The sequence below is a fragment of the Nerophis ophidion genome, linkage group LG20, assembly GCF_033978795.1.
Source record: "Nerophis ophidion isolate RoL-2023_Sa linkage group LG20, RoL_Noph_v1.0, whole genome shotgun sequence".
Lineage (NCBI taxonomy): Eukaryota > Metazoa > Chordata > Actinopteri > Syngnathiformes > Syngnathidae > Nerophis > Nerophis ophidion.
This window is the reverse complement of record NC_084630.1, coordinates 15,753,279-15,762,654: the sequence shown is the minus strand read 5'-3', so window position 1 is coordinate 15,762,654 and position 9,376 is coordinate 15,753,279.

Here is a 9,376-nt window from a genome sequence, read left to right as displayed (position 1 = left end):
TGTGTGCTTTTCCTGCGTTTATCATGTGACCTTTTTTTTTAACGCTTGGTCCTCTTGGGTTTGCTGGGTTGGCTGGAGCCTATCCCTGTTGCATTCGGGCGGATGACAGAGTACACGCTGGACTAGTTTCCACCTTATCACACACCCAACTCAAATAGACACACAACCATTCACACTCACAGATAAATGGAGGGGAAGATAGAGAAGCCAGCTATATTAACCTTGTAGATTTTTATAGTAACAATAGGTTAAGCTTTGTCAGTGTGCCGTGTTACCCAGTTTCCCTAAGGCAGGGGTCGGGAACCTATGGCTCAAGAGCCAGTTGTGGCTCTTTTAATGACTGCATCTGGCTCCCAGATAAATCTTAGCTGAAATTACTTAACAGGATAAGTAATTAAAAGTTCCGCTGGTAATCGTATTGTTAAAAATAACGTTCAAAATATAAAACATTCTCATGCATTTTAATCCATTTGTCCGTTTTCTACCGCACCAGTTCAAGAAGTCGCATTAATGGTAAGATGTATTTTATTTATTATTGGTTAGCTTCAGAATAACAATGTTATTAAAAAGAATGAGGGACATATTATACTCTAAAAATGTTGGTCTTACTTAAAAATGCATGCATTTAGTTGTATTCAGTGTTAAAAAAAAATATTATACAGCTCTCACGGAAATACATTTTAAAATATTTGGCTTTCATGGCTCTCTCAGCCAAAAAGGTTCACGACCCCTGCCCTAAGGGAACAACGTTAATATAAGTTTTGTGGAACGTGATTATGTGTGACTGTATGTACAGTACTTATATGTGTATGTGTCTAAAGTGAATGTGCGTGTGGATGTATGAACTTTGAGTGTATGTATGTACTGTATTTGTGTTTGTATGTGGGAGCATAGGTACCTGTGTGTGCATGTATGTATGTATGCATATATGTATGAAAAACTGTGTGTATGTGAGTATATATGTGTATTTGTATGTACAAAATATTTGTCTGGCAATACGTGCGGGAGTACGGCCCCAGCCACCCAGAGAGCCCAACACAAAAACAGCAGGTGCGGCGCCCAGAGAAAAAGGGACCACCTTGTTACGACTGGTTGGCATAGTGATGCCAAATTGGTCCCTTCGTGGATGCGTCGGCATGAACACAGCAACGGTAAGTTTAAATGATTTATTACACTTAAGAAAAACAGACTATGAACAAAAACACTGGAGCTAACAGACAAAAATAAACCAAGGGCGCCAGCATGAAAGCTAGGAATAGAAAATAAAAAAACTATACTTGGCACAAAGCACACAAAAGAGTAAACAAAAAACATTCAGCATGAAAGCTGGAATATCAAGTAGCTTAGCGTAAGAGCTAGCGACAAAATACATACGGGTAGTAGACAGTCGTGAATGTTGCTCGAAGGCAAATTAGAGTCCCAGAAAGAATAACGAAAAGGGACGGGCTTAAATAGGTGAGTAATCAAAAAGTGACAGGTGTGCAGAAACCGTGATTAGCAGGTGGGATCAATGAGGAACCATGGTGACTGACTAAACAGGAAGTAAGAGTGTAGAACAGTGATACAACAACTGGAAGTATAAACCACATGTGGTGATCCAAGTAGCGGATCGCAACACACCTGTCATGATCCGTGTTCTGGATCATGTTTAGTTTAGTTATTTTCTGTTAGTTTGGACTCCCTTTGTTTGTGCACCTTGTGAGTTAGTTAGGTCACCATGGTAATGTATTAATTTCACCTGCTGCGGGTTCCAGACGCACACCTGTTTTTGTTAATTACTTTCCTATTTAAGCCTGCCTTGTCCCGTCAGTCGGTCTTGGTCCCTTGTTTGCGGTAAGCAACAATCATGTATGCTATTCTTGTTTCCTGAACCTGTGCTAGTGTTAGCATTAGCTTCTGTGCGTTCGGCACGCGTTTCTTTTGTGTATTTTGTCTGTTTTTGTACCAGTGTTTTTGTTATGAAATTATCTTACCTTTACGTTGTTGTCCGGAGTGTCCATGTTTGCACTGGAGGAACGATACCGCAGTAAAATGCGACCCACACGTGACACCACCGGCCCCACACAGCCAGGCTGGCCAGCGACAGGAGCCCCAGAGCAGGGCCCACCCCGGAAGGGCCAGCAACAAGCCATAGACAGACGCAGACAGCAGAGGGCTGTCAGAGTTATATGGTGACGAACCCCAAGATGCAGAGAAGGAGAGAGGCATTTGCAGGAAAACATGATTTAATTAAAAACAGTAGAACAAAACCAAACAAAGGGTACAACAAAAAGCGCGCACGAGGCGGATAACAAACAAAAGGAGCTTAGCATGGAAGCTAGCAAAAACAAAAGGCTTAGCATGGAGGCTAGCATAAACAAAACAGGGAAGAGAAGTCGACAAAAACAGGAAACAGATAAAATAAAAGCGCTGACAGGGACTTAAAACAGGAAATACTAAACACACAGAGGAAAAACTAAAACACAAACAAACTGTCAGTGGCAAGCTTGACAAGGAAAAGGCACGAGAGAAGCAGGGGACAGCCATTCCCCAAGCCAGCGAGAAACCACACCCCTGAGGGGCCCAGAGACTCCTCGCCCCACCAGCAACGGGGCCCCCACAAGCCAGAAGATGGGGATCTGCATAGAGAGAGACCTTACCATGCACAATGTGTCTACATATGCCCGTAATAGGCGGGCTGGTACGAAACCCTATTGAAAGAGGTTGGATGGCAAGAGGAAAAAGCAATGGGCTCATGGGACCTCCCTGCCGAGTGGAGCAGCAAAGGCAAAAATATTCAGATTTAATATTTTGTCCTAACCGAGGTCTCAGGAGATGTAAATAATATATTTTATCCATCCATCCATTTTCTACCGCTTATTCCCTTTCGGGGTCGTGGGGGGCGCTGGCGCCTATCTCAGCTACAATCAGGCGGAAGGTGGGGTACACCCTGGACAAGCCACCACCTCATCGCAGGGGCCAACACAGATAGACAACTCACATTCACACACTAGGGCCAATTTAGTGTTGCCAATCAACCTATCCCCAGGTGCATGTCTTTGGAAGTGGGAGGAAGCCGGAGTACTCGGAGGGAACCCACGCATTCACGGGGAGAACATGCAAACTCCACACAGAAAGATCCTCAGCCTGGAATTGAACCCAGGACTGCAGGACCTTCGTATTGTGAGGCAGACACACTAACCCCTCTGCCACCGTGAAGACGAATCTCTTCAAGACAAAAAAAAAGATAATTCCACACGGTCAAGTACTTTTTCAGCATCCAGAGATTGGATTTAGGTTTAGATTTAACATTTACTTCTCTCATTTCAATTTAGATTAAAGTTCAGATTTAACATTTAGGTTTAGCTTTAACATTTAGCACTCACATTCATATTTATATTTAAGATTTAGGTTTACATTTAAAGGCCTACTAAAATGAGATTGTCTTATTTAAACGGGGATAGCAGGTCCATTCTATGTGTCATACTTGATCATTTCGCGATATTGCCATATTTTTGCTGAAAGGATTTAGTAGAGAACATCCACGATAAAGTTCGCAACTTTTGGTCACTAATAAAAAAGCCTTGCCTTTACCGGAAGTAGCAGACGATGTGTGCGTGACGCCATGGGTTGTGGAGCTCCTCACATCCTCACATTGTTTATAATCATAGTCAGCAGCAGCTAGAGCTATTCGGACCGAGAAAGCGACAATTTCCCCATTAATTTGAGCGAGGATGAAAGATTTGTGTATGAGGAAATTTAGAATGAAGGACTAGACAAAAAAAAGTTAAAAAAAAAAAAAAAGGCGATTGCAGTGGGAGCGATTCAGATGTTATTAGACACATTTACTAGGATAATTCTGGAAAATCCCTTATCCGCCTATTGTTTTAGTGAGATTATACGGTACCTGAAAGTCGGAGGGGTGTGGCCACGGGTGTGTTGACGCCAGAGTCTCTGAGGGACGTCACGCGCTGCAGCAGGACGAAGCTCCGCTGGTGTCTCCGGTAAGAGCTGATTTATTACCACAATTTTCTCACCGAAAACTGCTGGTTGAAATTTGGTCGGGATCCATGTTCGCTTGGCCGCTCTGATCCATAGTAAAGCTTCACATTTGGGAATTTTAAACAAGGAAGCACCGTGTGTTTGTGTGGCTAAAGGCTAAAAGCTTCCCACCTACATCTACTTTGACTTCTCCATTATTAATTGAACAAATTGCAAAAGATTCAGCAACACAGATGTCCAGAATACTGTGTAATTATGTGATTAAAGCAGACTACTTATAGCTTGGATCAGGCTGGAAAATAATGTCCGCTACAAACCGAAACGTCAAACACACGACACTACGTGGGAAATTTAAAATTGCAATTTAGTAAACTAAAAAGGCCGTATTGGCATGTGTTGCAATGTTAATATTTCATCATTGATATATAAACTATCAGACTGCGTGGTCGGTAGTAGTGGGTTTCAGTAGGCCTTTAAGATTTAGGTTTATCTTTAAGATTTAACGCTCACATTTAGATTTAGGATTTAGGTTTAGATTTAACATTTTGATCTAATATTTAGAGTAAACTGTTGTTGTTTGTGGTTGCCCGTAGAAAGAACTATGTCGAGCTTCATGAATAAGTTGGCTTTAATTTAGACTTCAGCAGGACTTATTGTACATAGCACTGCATGAGAGGGCGGTAGTAACTGACTCCTCGATGTGCACACCCTGGTGGTGTGTTCGAGAATTACAACAACAAAACAGTCATTTTACCAAATGATCTACCTGAACCAGGGGTCAACAACGTGGTGCCCGCGTGCTCCAGGTAGCCCGCAAGGACCAGATGAGTCGCCCGCTGGCCTGTTCTAAAAATAGCTCAAATAGCAGCACTTACCAGTGAGCTGCCTCTATTTTTTACATTTTATTTATTTACTAGCAAGCTGGTCTCGCTCGTCATTTGTAATTCTAAGAGAGACAAAACTCAAATAGAATTTGAAAATCCAAGAAAATATTTCAAAGACTTGGTCTTCTCTTGTTTAAATAAATTCATTTTTTTTTTTTTACTTTGCTTCTTATAACTTTCAGAAAGACAATTTTAGAGAAAAAATACAACCTTAAAAATGATTTTTCGGATTTTTAAACACATATACCTTTTTACCTTTTTAGATTCGTTCCTCTTATTTTCTAACAATTTAAATCAATGTTCAAGTATTTTTTTTATTTTTTATTGTAAAGAATAATAAATAAATGTTAATTTAATTCTTCATTTTAGCTTCTGTTTTTCGACAAAGAATAATTGTGAAATATTTCTTCAAACTTATTATGATTAAAATTCAAAAAAATAATTCTGGCAAATCTAGAAAATCTTTGGAATTAAATGTAAATCTTATTTCAAAGTCTTTTGAATTTCTTTTAAAATTTTTGTTCTGGAAAATCCAGAAGAAATAACTATTTGTCTTTGTTACAAATATAGCTTGGTCCAATTTGTTATATATTATAGCAAAGTGCAGATTTGGTTTTAACCTATTTAAAACATGTCATCAAAATTCTAAAATTAATCTTAATCAGGAAAAATTACTAATGATGTTCCATAAATTATTTTTAATTTTTTTTCAAAAAGATTCGAATTGGCTTTTTTTTCTCTTCCTTTTTTCGGTTGAATTTTGAATTTCAAAGAGTCAAAATTGAAGATAAAATATGTTTCAAAATTAAATTTTCCTTTTTTTTCCTGTTTTCTCCTTTTTTAAACCGTTCAATTAGGTGTTTTTTTCATCATTTATTCTCTACAAAAAACCCTCCATAAAAGGAAAAAAAAATGTACGACGGAATGACAGACATAAATACCCTTTATATATATATATATATATATATATATATATTTTTTTTTTTTTTTTAAATAAAGCAGAATTGAGCAAATTGGCTATTTCTGGCAATTTATTTAAGTGTGTATCAAACGGGTAGCCCTTCGCATTAATCAATACCCAAGAAGTAGCTCTTGGTTTCAAAAAGGTTGGTGACCCCTGACCTAAACTGTCATGGTTTGATGAGCGTTGCTTGTAGCACGATCCCCCAAGGATGTGGAAATAGCACACAGTGGTAAAAGTATATTTATTGGCAGCAGGGAGGTGCACAGGAAGCTAACTAACAAGTATATTAATCCAGCACAGAAAGGAGGGACCCAGGTGGAACTAAATAGAACTGAATTAGGTGTGCTCCAACAGAAAGTAAAGTTGCTTTAAATCACGGAGACAAAACAGGAAATCTAACAAAACAAGAGCACCAGGGCAGGAAGTGATTCACAAACACAGGAAACTAGTCGAAACTAGAACTAAGAACACCGGACAGGAATTTAAACGCCCAACACAAACATGACGAAACTGTCAGTAACAAGCCTGACATTAACATGTATTTTAAAACTTAAATGTGACGAAAATTTGCTAAATCTCAGAAAAGTGAGTTAAATCTAAGAAATATATCTGCTAGGAAGGTGTTTTGGCACCCCATATGTCAGCAGTCATGTAAAATCACGTCCTGTTTTGACTTAGTCATATGGTTCACTCCATTGACAAAGTCCTGAAAATGTTAATTATCATATCACGACACCCTGTATTGTATTTTATGTAAAAAAAAAAAAAAAGTTGTCACAAAAAGAAAAAAAGTCACGCTTATTTCATTTTTTTTCCATTTTTTTTTCGAACCACAGAAGGTCCCATAAAATAATGTTTTTGATTGCTTGATTGAGACTTTTAATAGTCGATTGCACAGTCCAGTACATATTCCGTACAATTGACCACTAAATGGTAACACATAAGTTTAATCAACGTTAATCAATTCATGTAAGTGGTGTAATTACACATAACAGACACACGAGAGCAGCAAACTCAAATGACGATCGCTCATGAAAACGCTAGAAAAAAAAATAGTCTTATATTATTTTTACAAAAGAAAATTGTAAACATTTGGACATCTTTTTTGTTAACCTTCCTCTTGTGTTAGCTTTCTGTTCCCATCTCTTATGTTAACGGGTCGGTTTTGACCCATGTCTTAAATCAGCTGTAAAATACACTAAAAACAATGATCTATCATCCAATTTGTTTCTCATCTCTTGGTGACCTCGTTAGGCTTCCTTATCCTTGAAAATATTGGTTTTAATATTTTTGGTTTGGGCCATTGGGCCTTTTTTTGTCAGTATACCCCTCGATTTCAATTTTAAAAAATGGTAAAACGAACCTCAAGCGAATCATATACATTAAAAAAAGGTTGTTGTGTTACCTAACTATTACTAAGGGGTATTAGAACACATCTCTTAAATAAATGTGTTTTATTTATTTTTTCATTTTAAGAATTTTAACTATAGTAACATCTATGATGTTACGGGTCAATTTCGACCCATATATATTTACTTCAAGAAAAAGGCTAAAAAGTATTTTTTTCAGCAAAAGAAATCCAACACCAAACAAACAACAACCAATCAAGCAAATGAAACCAAGAGAAATAGATTACTAATTCCAAAACTAATAAAAAAACTAAATCAGAGTGGCAAAAAGTGACACTTTTAGTGTCCGTCTTTTGTTTGTTTTTGTACAGGATAACAAGGTAAAATGAGAATCCACTAAAGCTCACATGATTGGGAGAGGAGCTGGCTGTCAGTGTGTTCAGTTTTGGCTCTTATCATTGCTTTATCATCTTATTTTTATAACTGGGTCGAAACCGACCCTAACAACACCAAGGGCATAATTTCTACCAGAGCATTTTATAATTTAGTGAAAAAAATTTAAATGTTTTATTTCGTTGACAAAGAGGTTCCTGACAAAGTCAAAAAGCTTTGATGCAAAAAATAAATGTATGTGGTGTTTTTATGCATTTAAAAACTAAAACGGGTCGGTGCCGACCCTAACGCAAAACGAAGGTTAAACTATTTTGTTCTTTCTCTGCTTTTGAAGGTTGAAAACACAGTCAACAAAGCTATAAAAACGATTTCTGTTTTTTTTTTTTGTACAGCATGGCCCACTGACCTCTCAATAACAAGTGTATTTTTAATACTCCACTCAGCATATATTTGGGTTGGGAATTTGAGTCATGGGAGTAATGTGTCTTTGCTGGTAAGAGTATGCCCTCTTCGAGAAGGCATTATCTTTAAGGGGGCACAAAACCATGTTGAGTCATTCATGAAGGAAATATGTGACAAAAAACTCTTAGCTTCTTTTTAACTGAAACCGTAACACACGTTTCTGAAAAACGTCAAACCTTCTGCTTCTTTCGTAATGACAGGATACATTTTTTTTTGCTATTTCCTTTCACACAGGCAGTGTCCTACTTTCTTAAAAAAATTTAAGTTAAAGTCCCATTGATAGTCCCACACACACTAGGTGTTGTGAAATGATCCACTGCATTCGACCCATCCCCATGTTCACCACCTGGGAGGTGAGGGGAGCAGTGAGCAGCAGCGGTGGCAGCGCTCGGGAATCATTACAACTCAGATACGTCCTGCAAACCCAGAAAAATCACCATGTCGACTTTACACCAGCTCGTCTGTCTTTGTGTTTTTCAAACATGATAGTCATGCGCTATAAGGCTATTTCTACCACGGGCCTTTCTGCTTTTGTGTGGTCGGAAAAAAACAGCTTTCTGGTTTGTGTCATAAGAAACGTGCAACATTGTCTCCTGTTTTCAAACCTTATTTCACAACAGAACAGGAAATTATTGACTTACCGATGTTGAGTTGAGTTGAGGTTGGGTTTATTTCAAACATGCATGCGTACAACATGATACATCACAATTTCCGGGTTCTTTATTCAACATGTTTGAAAAGGAGTAGTGTAACAGGGTCAATTACGTCTTGTAAATAATTTATTTTCTAATGTTTTATTATTGTTATAATTACATAAAATATGTAAGTTACATGTAAATACCTGAATATTGTTTAATGTTTTGTCAATGTGGAACCATTGTCTCGTTGTCCCTCCTACTGCAATAATTACTGTGACACCTGTCTTTTTATATGCGTTAGACACGCCCTCCAACTTCCCTTTTTGTCTACGATAACGGGAGAGGTAGGCGTCCATGCGACGACAGAAAATGTCTTGTTAAGAACTTTAATTAATTTCTTGTTCATTATTATATATTTGTGTAGGGGCTCGACGATGGCACACAGTTTTGATGACGATTGTATTCTGTGTTATCAGTAAAGTGCAGTGGAGAAACCCATGGTGTCGGTCGTCTTACATAAAAAACACACAACGCAGAGGAAAAGACCACCGGTTACACTAAGAAGGAGGAGAGCTTATTTTGTCAGGCTGTGATCCCTGAGAGTTTGGCCATGTTTTAGTTTTTCCTCTGTGTTTGTCTTTGTTTTCTGTCAGCGCTCTTATTTTTCCGTTTCCTGTTTATCTCCCTGAGTGCTGTGTCTCCCCA